The 13714-nt window shown below is 50.3% G+C and overlaps 1 long non-coding RNA gene across 3 annotated transcripts in view; it reads left to right on the top strand.

Moving 5' to 3' along the window:
• LOC112530214 overlaps positions 1-9437 on the top strand; it is a 29225-nt gene extending 19788 nt beyond the window's left edge. For 2 of the 3 annotated variants that reach the window (XR_005841692.2, XR_006932067.1), the window contains exons 2-3: positions 1898-1947; positions 2430-9437. This is a non-coding gene — a long non-coding RNA (uncharacterized LOC112530214). Of the gene's footprint in view, positions 1-1792; positions 1948-2429 lie in introns of those variants that run through there. The other variant, XR_005841691.2, reaches the window with a different exon arrangement.
• The last annotated feature ends 4277 nt before the right edge of the window (positions 9438-13714 follow it).

The raw sequence follows: 13714 nt of genomic DNA, 5'->3' as shown, positions 1-13714 counted from the left end.
ATCTCCCCGGGTTTGGTGCAGTCAGGCAGAGCTCCTGGGGCTTTTTGGGACAGCTCCCAGCTCACTATGGTGTTTGATTGCTAAATTACACCGTGTAGCTCCAGGACAGTGAAAGTTTACTGAGGAGAGGTGAACGTGCTGCAAACAGGGAATATTCTTGAGCATACTCTGCTTGCATGGGAATGCAGGTCAGTAGGTAAGGCTGGGCTGGATGAGTGAGGTTCTCCCCAGGATACGTCCTTCCTTCTGTACCCTCCTGAAGGATGCTCTCCTCAGACCTGATGTTTTCCCTCACCATGAGCTCCATCCAGCCCAGCACACCAGCACGGCTCCACGATTCGTCTCCTTCATTGGAGACAACCTCAGCAATTCTGGTGTTGTCAGAGGGAATAAATGGAGAACTCAGTAGTGCCTGCACAGAGCTCGCATCCAAATGAGAGCAGATGGCAGCAACCGGGAGCTGCCTCTTGTGCTCCATGGGAGAACATTTAACTCTTCATCCTGCAATGTGACAGGAGCAAAGCATGTTGCTGGGCCTCTGCAGGCAGCAGGAACATCCCCTCTGGTTGTATGGGAACTATGGCTTAGCTTGGGTTACGATGAGTTGGCTCCTGCTGAAAAGTATGGCCTTGGCCACAGGAGGAAGATATGGAGCTACTCCATAATCTGAGGACAAGCCTTGGTGCTGGCTATTGAACCTCAGAGCACTATTGTCCCTGCCTTGTTATTCCTTCCATTTGGTCATTTTTCATTTGTATCTCATCAGCCCAGACAACAAACTGTCATTTATTTCCAACTGGGGTTCCAAATCTTTCTATGGTGAAGCTTCATGCCCATGGTGCACCTGTTGCAGCTTTCTGGTCCCCTCAAAATGAGCAATGTGTATCTTGTTACTGCTTGTCTATCACAAAAACCTCTCCAACTGGAGGAGTCCCAGGTTTAGTCTTCACAAATATTCCTAATTAACACTGACTGCTGGAGAAAACGAGACCAAAACTTGGAGAAATTCAGGGGGTAAATGAAGGCGAATATAGCAGTGCAGGCAAAGGTGGCCATGGTCAACAGGTAGGTCAGCTGGGAAGTGCAGGACACAATCTCTCTCTTGAATCCAGATACCTCTTTCTGGCCTGGCAAACAGTGCATACAGCCCACGCTATCTTTTGACAGTTGGATTTTGAGCAACCACTGAGATGCAGACACCAACCTTGGAGACTTTAGGTCACCTCCATGACCATCTTGTCTTGGCTGTGCTGTGTGATTCATTTAGGTGACTCAGACATCCCCTCCTGGATGTCTTCTCTGGGATGGGTCTCCCACAGCTTGGGAGAAACCTGTAAGACATGAAATGACCCCATGTGCCACAGGGGCTGTGGAAAGGAGCACCCTGTAGAGGGGAGGCAATGCGAACACAAGACATTCTTAGCGCCCTTCTGCGCTTGTGGGCTGGAAACTAGATCCTCATAAAGGAGAGCAGAAACAAATCTCTGGTTCCTTTGAGCACAGATCTGGGCTTTTTTATCTGGATTCAACCCCCAGGGTTTGCTAGGGATGCCCTGTTTTGGGGTCTGGGTGTGCTGGGACCAGGTGGCCGTGATTAAATGCTCAGACCACGGCCAACTGCAGGTCCATTGCTTATCTTCCAAGGCTCTGCTCCTCCTGTGGGTGAATTTAGGCCTACACGGGGCTAATGCTGCAGAGTGCCAGAAATAAACTCTGTTATCTGCCAGAGATATAGTTTACAACAGTACAGTGACCTCAGAGAGGATCTGCAGAGGAAAAATAAACGGGCCGTGTCCTTTTTTTGCTTCCTTAAAAAGCCTGCCTAGCGTGGCTTCCTTGTTTTTCACATTTGGTTTGACAGGAAGGTCACATCTGACATTTCTTGGTTTTCCTGCAGGACTTGTTAAGACCCACATGCAGAATATGAGCTTCAGCCGACCCTCCCTGGTGAGTACTGAAACTTCAGGGGCTGAACATTTTCTCCCTGCTGGTTTTCTTCAACTTTTTTTTACCTCTTTGAATGAAACAGACATGTTGAACTATTTTGATACGACTGCGGCAATGGGAATACGCTTTCCTGATGCTTCCAATCCTGCAAAATCACCTGCTCTTCTCCAACCAAAAATACAAGAGTTGACCTTCTGATGTTGAAGGAAAACAAACAAGCCTCTGGATTCCCCTCAGGAAAACAAATGGTCTCTGCTGTTCCAGCATGGCCCTATTTGGACAGCTCAAGGCTGGAAATTCAAAATTAGCATTTGACAATGAAACAATCCAGGCATGGATTTTAAAAAGAGCAATGAATGGAAAGAGTTTTACCGTCATTTAGGGAACTCTTCCCTTTCTTCTCTGACCACTTTTCTTTGCTGCTTGGTGCTACTGCCCTAGGAGGAGATTTTGGGCTGCCCTGCCTTCCTTCATCTCTGCAGGTTCCTGCTGGTGCTGCCCTAATCTGGGTGAAGAGGAGAAAATGTCTCTCCAGGCTCACACTATGCATATGGAGAGTGGAAGAGGTCCATGTGGGGATGGGAGTAATCCTGACAGGGGTATGAACACTGGGGCTTCTTGACCAGGCTGTAGCCATTTACCTTGCAGAGCCAGTGTGTGCTCTGCTGCCCAGCAGAGCAGTGGGGACTAAAGCAATTAGAAGCAGTGGTACATGGCTAAGATGGAGGAGGAAAGGGCAGCACACGTGACTTTATGGGCAGGTGTGAGGTCCCCATCCCTGGCAGCAGCACGCAGCACAGCAGGGAAAACCCTTCCCCAGATCCTGGCATCCCTTCTTCCTCATAGTGCTGCTACAAACAGCACAGCAGTGACTCACCCAGGGAGCAGGGCTGAGCTGGCTCTGCTCACCCTGTCCCTTGACCCCGTGTTCCTGCCAGTGATGCATGTTTTTCCATACAGGTCCCACACAGTGGCTGTGAGCACCCCAGAGGGGATTTTTAAATGGACATGGCCAAAGGATTGCAGCCTGGGAGCAAATCAAAGCAATCCTTAAGGGATAGAGGAGCCATTCCCACAGCGACCTGTGCTGTGAGGCACGAACCTGCCTGCAGAAAGCACACAATGCAAGGCCAGCTCTTGGCACGGCATGGTTCCTGGTGTGCTGGCCAGACATCTCTGCGTGGGGACATCCCTGCTACCTGCTGGCAGATTGCAGCCTGTGCCCACCAAAAGGAAGGCCCACCTGATGCCACTCGTTTGCTGGGAAGATGGTGCTCTGACTTCCCTTCAGGCTTTCTGGAAGATGCCAGAGAGGACCGTTAGCACAGCAGGATACTTCCTAGCAGACCCTACACCATATCTGTGCTCAGTAAATACGTCTGCTTGTATCCCATCCATTTCCCTGACACCCAAGACCTGCCACTGCTCACCCCCACATCATGTGCCCTTTGGGTCAAGTTGACTGGGAATGCACCCAACCCACCTACATTTGTGTTTGTGCAAAGGTTGTTTTGTCTCTGGCAGGTCCTGATTCTTTTTCCATGGTGGTTTTGCACTGCATTGCATTGCGTTGCCATCATCCTTCCAAGAAAAGCTCTCCAAGTACCTTCTGCAGGTGTCATAGCACCATTTCATAAATGTCTTTGGGGACAGATTTGCAATGCATTAAGTACAGCTGTCAGCAAGATGTCCCCACCATTTTAACGCTAGAGCTGGGTCAGAGCCACCTCCCAGGGAACAGATGACCTGAAAGGTGTCCTCAATCTATCAGATCCTCCAAATTAAGCCCTGCAAAATGAGACCAGTAACGAGGCCAAAGAAGGGACGCAATGTTGTGCAAATACTGCAGGCTTATCTGCTTATCTGGATTATGCAACAGGCCTAGAAGTGCTTCTATCCTAAGAACTTTTAAAATGGTCTTCTGAGCTCTCAGGAGGTGTTGCAACACAGTGGCTCACTGCACTCCAAGGTGTGAGGCATGTTCTGAGGAAATTCTTGACTTACCTGTTGGCTTCCAGGCAAACTCAGTCAGTGTGTGCTACCCAGCACTTGCTCATAGCTCAACGTATGACTTTCCTGCTTCCAGAGAAGCCAGGGAGGAAGCAGAGATGGTGCCTTGCAGAAAGCGTAAGGGCACAGCCATGTTGCTGTGCTCTGCTTGTGGCGGATGGGAGCCAGGATAAGGCCACAAAGCCATTCAGCTCTCTGAACTCCTACACTGCTTTTCTAACTTGACCCTGACAGCAGGAACTGAGCAGGACAGCTGTGCCAGGATGAGTGGAATCAGGACCCGTAAGCTCCGAAGCGTTAGGGTCAGCAAAGCCATTTATGTCATACGGGAGGGATGACAAAGGCAGTGACCTACATGCAGGTCTGTCTGGTTGCACCACAGACAGGGAAAAGGCCACAGTGCAAGAAATCCTCCTGTGATGGAAGTGAAGGTGAGCACTACCCTGGGAGCAGAGCTCTTCTCTGGAGATGAGTTCCCCTATGCTGAGCTGGAGAGCTTGACTTCCTCATCTCCTGTCTGGTTTCCATATGATGCTCGAGGTATGGATGGCCCCATACCAATCTCAGCTCCACCATACTGGTGATTTGAGGTGTTTCTCTCAGAGATCATAGGTAATTCAACAGAAATATACAGCCATGACCAGGAGTTAGAGGGTCACATACCTCTAATTGGGCTCTGAGAGCCAGGCCAGGTCTTTATTTCTCACACTATATCCAATGCTCTCTGACTTGGTGGTGAGACCAGTAGAGATGTTCAGATGTGCATTCTCTGTGCTACCCGGGGAGTTTGGGAGCACTCAGATTTGGGGCAGAGCCCGTTCCCACTGCTCTGCAGGGAGCAGGCATCTCCACCAGGCTTTTCCAGCAGCAGACACACCAGCAAAGTGCATCCCACACTGCTGGAGCTGCAAGCAGCAGCACTGCTATCGGTTGCCTCGTTACTTCCAGTAGATCCCTGGGCTGGGTGCTCACTGTGTGCTTGCAAGGCTCAGTGTCTAGTGCATAAGCCCTGGTTATTCTTGTCCTCCTGGTTTTCTCCCATTCCCTGCCCTAATTTCTCCTCTCTGGAGCAGGCTTGCCTCTCCTGAACCCTCAAGCTAAAACTCTTCATGTCCCCTTCCAACATTCTTCTTCCCCGGAAGAGCTGCAGACATACGGACTCCCATGGGAGCAGAGTCCTCTTGTCCCATGCACACACTGGATTATCTCCCAGCAGATGCACAGGGGCAGCGATGGGGACCTGCAGCCCCTTCCCAGTTTGCCTGGCTCTAACTGACATATCTCTGGGAGCTCAAACAGAACTCAAATTGCACAAATCCCTCTGAAATACACGCTTGGCACTGGAAGCTCTGATCGTCCCCGAGCATAAGCTAAATAGGATTTTCTTCAAGTTTACCTTAATACAAAGACCAGCTGCATCCTGTCAGGCTGGAGGAGATCGGCTTTGCGAGCGGAGGAGAAAAGAGTGAGAAAGAAGCAAATTAAAGTATTCCTGAGAGGGGAGAGGATGTGTGAATCCCTGATGTGAAATGGCCTGAAATGAAATCGCTGCAACAAGCAGCCTCCACAGAGTGCTTCTAGACTTGTGCTGTTGCCTTTCATCGACCAATTTATTTCACCAAAGGCAAAAATGCACGTCTGAGTGGACAGGACTCTTTGGCAGGAATGGTACTGCTCTGTAAGGAGATGGGAAGGAAATGGAAGGTGAGAATTGTCTGGAGGAGCTGCAAGAGTTATGGGATTTTTGATGTATGGGTTATTCTCTTTTGAGTACATTACACAGGAATTTTATTATTGTTTGTTTCCACCAGAAAACAAATCCAGGAAGGAATTCTTAGAGGACACTTCGACATTTTGGTTTCCACAAAGTCTGAATACCCATTTTTTTTCAGTTTTTGCCTCTCCTGTCATACCCAGGAAAGCAACCTACGTTGCTTTTCCTTAAGCACATCAGGATGTGAGCCTTGAGTACATCATCTCAGCTCCACCAGCTGTGAAATGAATGGAGAGCACAGGTGGGTGCAGAGTGCATCCAGAGGGGAGGAATCAGTATTTAAACAGATGATGTGCCTGGGAAGCTGAAGTGGGATTTGCTAAAATGCCACCCTAGTGGCAGGGAGAACTGGGATTGCTCTCCTTCCAACAGAAAGTGCTCCATGAGCAGAGGTGCTTCTCTAGCTCTTCTCAGCAGGGTTGGTGCCCAGGTGCAATACTTGACGTGGTGTCCTTGGTAAGCAGCATTGCCCTGGGCTTTGGCTGTGTGGGAGGAATGGAAGCAGCTCAGCACTGAAAGCAGCCCGGTGCTGAGGAGCCCAAGCACAGATACAGGCTGGGCAGAGAATGTCTTGAGAGCAGCCCTGAGGAGAAGGATTTGGGGGTGTTGGTTAATGAAAGACTCAGTGTGAGCCAGCAGTGTGCGCTTGCAGCCCAGAAGGCCAACCATATCCTGGGCTGCATCAAGAGGTTGTGTTTGCTCCATCTCTGGAAACATTCAAAACCAGGCTGGATGGGGCTGTGAGCAACCTGTGCTAGAGGGAGGTATCTCTACCTATAGCACAGGGTTGGAACTGGGAGATCTTAAAGGTCCCTTCCAACTCAAACCATTCTATGATGCTATGAAGGAGCCTGCAGTCCCTCCTTGTGGGATCAGGACTGGGGGCCACTCGCTGCCCCTCTACCTGTGCACACATGGCTGAGATGCTCACAGCAGGCTGTGGGGATGCCCCAGGCTCATGGTGTCCCCTCCTGCTCCCCCCAGCTGGTAGGTGCAGGTAAACAGGAGGGAGATTATCTTTAGACAGGAGGGATAAAGATACTGAGCGCAGATTAACCGGGCAGGCCCAGGAGCAGGTAATCTGCCCGTGCTCTGCAGCTTGCACAGCTCTGGCCAAGTGGGGGATAACTGCAGTATCTGCCAGAGCTGAGGCCTGGCGGTGCATTGACCTCTGGGTGAGTTCTCATGGGAGGGCTGAGCTTTCTGCACACCTGCATGTGGCACCTGGACCTGAGCAGGATGGGATGCCTTGCAGTGCTCCTCAGCCCTGGACTTGCTGGATTTCAGGGCGGCTGTTTGTGCAGTCCTTTGTCCCCACTGCATCTCCCAATGGGGCCTTTGCTGGCTGGCCCTAAAAACCTCTTTCTCTCTAATCAACACATTGCATAATTACTACATTTCTTACTCAATTACTGTTGTTTGCACGTTCTTTCAGCAAACAGCTCCAAGTGTTTGGATCCCCTGCCCAAGTCCAGTTCCTTTCCCAAGCTTTTCTCACGTTGGGCTGCCAGGCTGCTCCACGCCAGTGGGTCCTGTGAGCACTGCAGCAGAGCCGAAAGCACAACGAATGCCATGCAGAGACTTTGCTGCTTGTGAACTGCTGCTCCCAGGCCTCACTTGGTTTTCCTTTCCTATCCAGGCAAACAGCCAAGACTTGGCAGTGGATGGCAACAGCAGTAAGTCATGGGCAGCTGTGGGCACTATGGGCTTCTCTCTGCTGCCTTGAGCAGAGGAGCACTGCACAGCCAATGTTTGGCTTAACTGCTTGACCTGGCTTCTGGGTTGTGAATCTGCTGGGTAGTGATGTGTTAGTGCTCAGGATGGTGCAACCCCCAGACTGATGGAACGAAGGGGAAGTTGCTGGAAGAAAGGCTCTTGGCTGGTAGAGCTGCTCTTCTTATTGTTGCGTGGGTGTGGATAAGAGCTGTGAAGAGCACTGCAGGTGGATAAGGGCAATGCAGGTTCCTTCAGGGTTGCTAAATGCTGTGACTGTCCTGCGGGCAAAAGGAAAGTGCATCAACCTCAAACAAGCAAACTGAACAGAGAAGATGGGAGTTCTGCAGGAACACAAGTGGGTTTTCTTTATGACCGCTGCCTGCCTGGCAGGTTGCTGTCTGATGATAAAACCAAGAAGTACATTCAAACATGGAGTACTCCGAGATGCCATAAACTGCAAACCTGAGGTTTAAAATACGTTGCAAGAATCAATTTGCAACTTTACTGTAGGGCAGCCATGCCTATCTTGTGGCTTTGCAAGTTTGCTCTGCCATGACAGATATCCCGAAACAGATCTACTAAATGTGGTGACAAAAAAAATAAGATTTTGACTATTTTTGACTCGTTTGCTGACTCAACACAGCTACCGAGGTGGGCGCCAGATTACATTCTTGCACATACAAAAGCAATGTAGTTGTGACCTAAATTCTGATTGCACAGCCTCTCTTTTTGGGGCTGACTCAGAACCTACCTTTTTTGATTTGCTGTTTGTGATTTGCCTTTACTCCTTAGCTTATGCGGTGCACACGTCTGACTTGGGCTTGGAAAATGCCCTTTGGCTTTGAAACGTGGTAGCCTTCATTTTTAGGTGCTCAGCTGTTCTTTTTTTTGAGGAGGGCATGAGAAGCCAAGGCAGTAAGACTTCTTCCAGTCACTTTCGCAGATCCTGGTCTGTGTGAGTAATGGCATCTCAGCATAGCAGAAGGCAGTCTAGGTAAATCCATCTGCGACTATGTCATAAACATCCCCGGTCATCCAGACACTGTGGGGAAAGGTTCTTGACTCATCAGCCTTCCTAGACACTGGGAATAGATTTGTAAGGGTTTGAGAAAACAGAAGAAAGGCCAAATCATTCATATTTTGGAGGTGGGATGTGAAGCTTCCAGGGCAACTCTGTCCTTGGAGAGATGGAAGGGTGGGTCTGATTTTTTTGGTGTGAATCTGGGGGTGAGGGAAGGTGTGGGCACTGAGTCAGATATCTAGGGCGTTATCAGATATTCAGGTCCTGTGAATGGAAGGGATGATTCCTCAGAAAGGCTCTGTAAATTTTTCTTGTTCTCTCTTCTTGAAAGGGAGAAGCCACGGAAGCATCGTCCACACGCACAGCCCAGTGCAGCCAAATGGGCAAACGGCGTGTCAGCATTTGCAGCTCATCAGCAAGGAGTTCTGGCTGCTCCCCTGGGTATGACGCCCCCTCCATCTCCACTCTCCTCAGAAGCAGCCAGCCCAAGCGGAATCATTCTGCCCTTTCACTCAGCAGCAGCACTGGCTTTTGCAAATTAAGGGCCAGAACAGAGAGGTGATGAGACAAAAACTCAGCCCAGCTTTCAGACATAGTTGCTACCCACCGCCTTAAGGGCAGAGATCCGTACCCTGTGTGTGTGCTGCTGTTGGGACATGGAGGCAGAGACAGTTCATTCTGCTTTTTTTTTTCCATTGTGCATGGGTACACAACGTGGCTCTCAGCCTCCCCTACAATAATGCTTTGTTTCCCTCAACCAACACCACTCTGTCAGCGATGTAAATAATTTTAGCACATCCAAACAGGAAGTGGCTGAGTGTTTGGGTGTCTGAATCAACATCCTGGAGGCTGGGCCTTTGCCACCAGTGCAATAACTAAATGCATGAGTCGCCTATGGATGGAAGCGCAGGTCTTGGAAATGGCAGAGCCAGTAAAACTCAGTGCCAGAATGTGACCGTTGCCAAATAATACTGTTGCTTGTCCAGTTTGTGTGGCCGCAGGCTGCTTCATCTCAGCTTCTCCGTGCTGATGCAATCATGTTTCCTTTCTGCTTGTGGCATTGGTATGGAAAGAGTAGAACGGAGGACTGGCACTATTGCGTTGGTGCGCAGTACTCGAAGACTCTCAGGGTTGTAAGCTCAATGGGCCAGTGGGGAAGCCATGCACAGAAGGGAAGTTCTTCACAGAGAGAGTGTTGAGGTGCTGGAACAGGCTGTCCAGAGAGGCTGTGGATGCTCTGTGCCTGGAGGTGTTCATCCAGCTTGGATGGAGCCCTGGGCAGCCTGGTCTGATACCAGACCTGGAGGTTGGTGGCCCTACCTGCAGTTGGAACTTGATGATCCTTGAGGTCCCTTCCAACCCAAGCCATTCTATGCTTCCATGACTTCAGAGCCACCAATCAGAGCTTCTGAGCTTCCTGGGCCAATTTTAGGAGAAGGAGTGGGCCCATCTGCTGGTCCTGCTGGGGATGCTGCATGTGGGGTCGCTTCCAGATCTGGTGAACACCCACGGGAAGCTGTCATCAGCTGCTTGGCAGAAGCCAAAGGTTCCTACCAAAGTACTTCCCTGAGCCCTCCTGGTTTCCTGTCAATAGAAATAGTCGTCTCCTAACTTACACCCATAAGATCTTCTACAGGTGTTACTCATTGCTCTCCTCTTTTATCTCTCGCGCTGTTGGAGTGTGTTGGAAGGGTTTTTTTCTGGCCCAGGAAGAACACATTTATGAGCCAGTGCCCCGAAGCTCCTATTGTTAGCTATTTAAAAAGAAAGAAACAGAAGCCCCTCCCCCAAAACAACAAAGCCAAAGAGTAAGCTACAGAGCACACAGCCCCATTTCAACAATGCTATCGTTAATAAAACACGTGGAGGTTGCAGAGGGAGTAATGCACTGTGCTGGCATTGTGTTCTCACCTTGCACAAGTGTGTTTCAGGCAGAGATGCTGATCTCACAGGGACACTTCTGCATCCCGCACCAAGCTGTTGCTTTGAGGCAGGTGTGGATGGAGTGCTTTGTGAGGCACTGAGAGCATCAACGCATGCTCTGCCATTTCACTGAAGAAAGTGGAAGCATTTAACGATGGGCTGGTGTGTAGGAGCAGTGACATTTCTGCACTGTTATTCATCACGACCACGATGGGCCATGTTTGTCAAGATGCCCTGTTTCGGAGAAGGCTCTCACACATCCACTCTTGTTATTCGTAACTGAGCAAAAATGCAATATTTAAAATGCAGCTGGCAATGGCTTGGAGTCTGAATCCTGCCTTGTCCTGGTGAATCTCAGACAGTGAACCTGAGGAGATGGCAGATTGGAAGGGAAAACAGTCCGGATTCGGGAGGGTGAAGTTCCGATATCTTGCAGAATAAAATTAAAATCTCAATTCAGATCAAAACAGAGCTGTTATATCTCACGGGGGAAAACCTCCCAGTGTTTTCCACCAACTCAAGTATCACTATTAACAGAGAGTGACTTTTCTCACAGTGAATGTGGTGTTGGTGGAAATGCCAGAGGCGGCTGTAGGAAATAGGACATGACTTTTTGCTCTGAATAAAAATGTTTGGGGGCCGTATACCCGTGGCTGCAGAGCTGTGCTGTGCCTTTGTCCTGCTGTGGGTGTGCAGAGCAATGGGGTGGGAGACTCTCCGTCCTCTCTGCTTTGTGAATAAGGAAATATTTCTCAGTCCACAGTGTCCACAGGCTGTGGTCCTTCCCATCAGGGCAGGGAATGGATCTTGCTTCTCTGCATGACAGCCAGCCTGCGGGGAGAGGTGTGTGGGGCCCAGGGACAACTCCTGACCTGCTGCTGTGGGGGAGATCCACAGATGGAGGCACGACTTGGAGTGAACACCCAAAGTCCTGGTTAGGACACAGTCCTGGGGTCTGAGTTAGAAGTGAACTATTTCTTGCCATTTGGGTGGTGTTTATGGCAGTACCAGCTCCAAGACAAGCCCATCACTTCCTGAAGGACTTGCTAAAGCTCAGCAGGAGATGACAAAGCCCATATCAAAGCCATGGGAGCAGCGACTGCTGCCACACAGGGGACACCTGTAACCTATGTGCAGTGTTGGGGGCATCATGCTTTCTTCTTGATCTGCTCTTGAACTTTTCCCCGGCTCCCCTTGCCCTGTACAAGGCACAGACATGCCAGTGTTCCTGTAGCAGTTGGCGTTGTGCTCCAGCTGTGGATCTAATTGTGCTTTCTGAGCTGCATGCAGGCAGCCCAGGGCAGTGCCACCGGTCATCCCCAGCCACAGGTTCCTCCCAGCTGTGGTGCAGAGCTGGGCTGGGACAGGACTGAGCCAGGATCCTGCCGCAGTCACCCCTACAGATCGTGCTTCCAGCATGAAGCTCCAACTCTGCAGAGAGAAGGCAGTGAGGATGCTTTCGGGGTCCACGCAAGGCAGGATGAGACACCCATGCTACAGTTCTGCTATCAGTGCATGCTTGATTGCTAACACCCAGCGAACCACCTCGGGCAGCAGTTCTGTTTACTCTCAGCTGGAGCCTGGCTTCCTCACTGTGCAGCATCCAGGCCTTCACAAGCCAGCGGAGTTGCACCTTCACAGCCCTGTGCATGCAATGAGGAAGCACTTTCACGGCCACAGTCCAACGTGGGCTGTCCCATCTCAGTCGCTGGGCACTGAGTATGGAAAGGGAGAGCCTGGCTTGATGCCCAAGCCCTCTGCAGAGGTGAAGTTGGCAGCGTGGCTTGGGAACGCCTTGTGAACAAGGTGCTTTTGTCCTGGAGTTGTGACTCTTGTGTAGAGCGTTTCAGCTCAGCCACTCTTCCCCTCCCCTCCAAACAAGGAAGGACAAAACAAGTCCAGCTGGAACTGAAAGAGCAGAGGAGGCCTGGAGAGCAGGCTGGGTTAATGCCTGGTGCTGTGACCCCTCTGCTAATGGACTCAGCACCACTTTCACGAGCCCACATTGTCCCTGCCTGACTCTGCTAGCCATGAGAACCTGAAAGGAGTTACTGTAGTGCTGGAAAAATTAAGGCTAGCAAGGATCTCTGGAAGCCTTTGGTCCAACCTCTATTCCTTCTGAGTTTTGAGTACCTCCAGGAGTGGAGATGCAACCACCTGCCCCGCTGCTTGACCACTAGACCAAATGACCATGGGATGAGCTGAGGGACAGGGATTAGGGACCCGCTCTGCAGTTGGACAAAGTAGTTCTCCACACATGATCCCAGTTCTCCTTTTTTTTCCCATCTAGAAGCTCAGTCTCCAGAACACCATCAACCATGGCATGGCCAGAACCTGCCCACCGTGGTATCCCTGAGCCAGGGGCAGGACGGAGGGAGCTAAAGAACCAAAGGATGACACCCATGGGTGTTCATCAAGGCCAGCAGATAAGTTTTCTTCCTGTGATGAAGTTAGAGCTGCCTGGATAGAATCCTGTTTTCCCATGAAAGTTTTGGGGGACTTTCACATCTCTCACTTGCGCTGCCATTCCATCTGCTCACAAAAGGCCCCAAGAAGGAGCTCAGCAGGCAAATAGTTTGGGTGGAGTTGCCAACTAAATTAAAAAAAATAAAATGTAATGTCATACATTTTTGGCCAAGATGTCTTCTAAACTTAGACAAAATGAGAAGCCTTCCCAGCAGCTTTGGTGATGAGAGATGAGGTTTGTTTTTTTGGCTGGCTTGTTTTGCAAAAAAAAGCCGTTTTGTGTCAAAACAAAGTTTTAGATGACAACTTTTCAATCAGCCCAAGGGACAGCCAAGCACAGAGCCTGCGGGTTTCCCTTCTGCATCTCTGAGTCATTGCGAGAGCGGAGGGTCTCTATTTTTAGTCTCTGCACACACTAACTGATACCAGCTACAGAGCCAAAATGCCGTTCAGCACCGGGTTGCTGTTGTGCAACACCAGCAGCAGCACGGGGTGAGTCCAGGGTTGGGTGCATGGAGCAGCGCTGCTGTGGAGGGGAGCAGCTGGAGGGCAGTGCCAGGTAAAACGTCCAACCACTCGAACCTGGCAGCTTGAGAACTGTTTGGATTTCAGCATGCCAAAGTGATGCCCGCTGGGAGCGGAACACCTCATGGCCTGGACTGGTGGGACTGCAGCCAGGGTTGTAGTTTTCCCTTGTTTTATTTTTCAAGAATTAGCTTTGAAGTTTAGAAGAAACACTCCCTTTCTTTTTGAGTGGAAGGAACTGCTGATTTTAAGTTGCTCCTCTGGGTGCAGAAGAGCACAAGTGGCTGCAGAGCGATGTGACTTGGGCCAGGCATGGCCTTGCAGACACTTGG

The sequence above is a fragment of the Gallus gallus genome, chromosome 23 (genome assembly GCF_016699485.2).
Source record: "Gallus gallus isolate bGalGal1 chromosome 23, bGalGal1.mat.broiler.GRCg7b, whole genome shotgun sequence".
In the NCBI taxonomy this organism is placed as follows: domain Eukaryota; kingdom Metazoa; phylum Chordata; class Aves; order Galliformes; family Phasianidae; genus Gallus; species Gallus gallus.
This window is presented reverse-complemented; position numbering and strand designations above follow the sequence as displayed.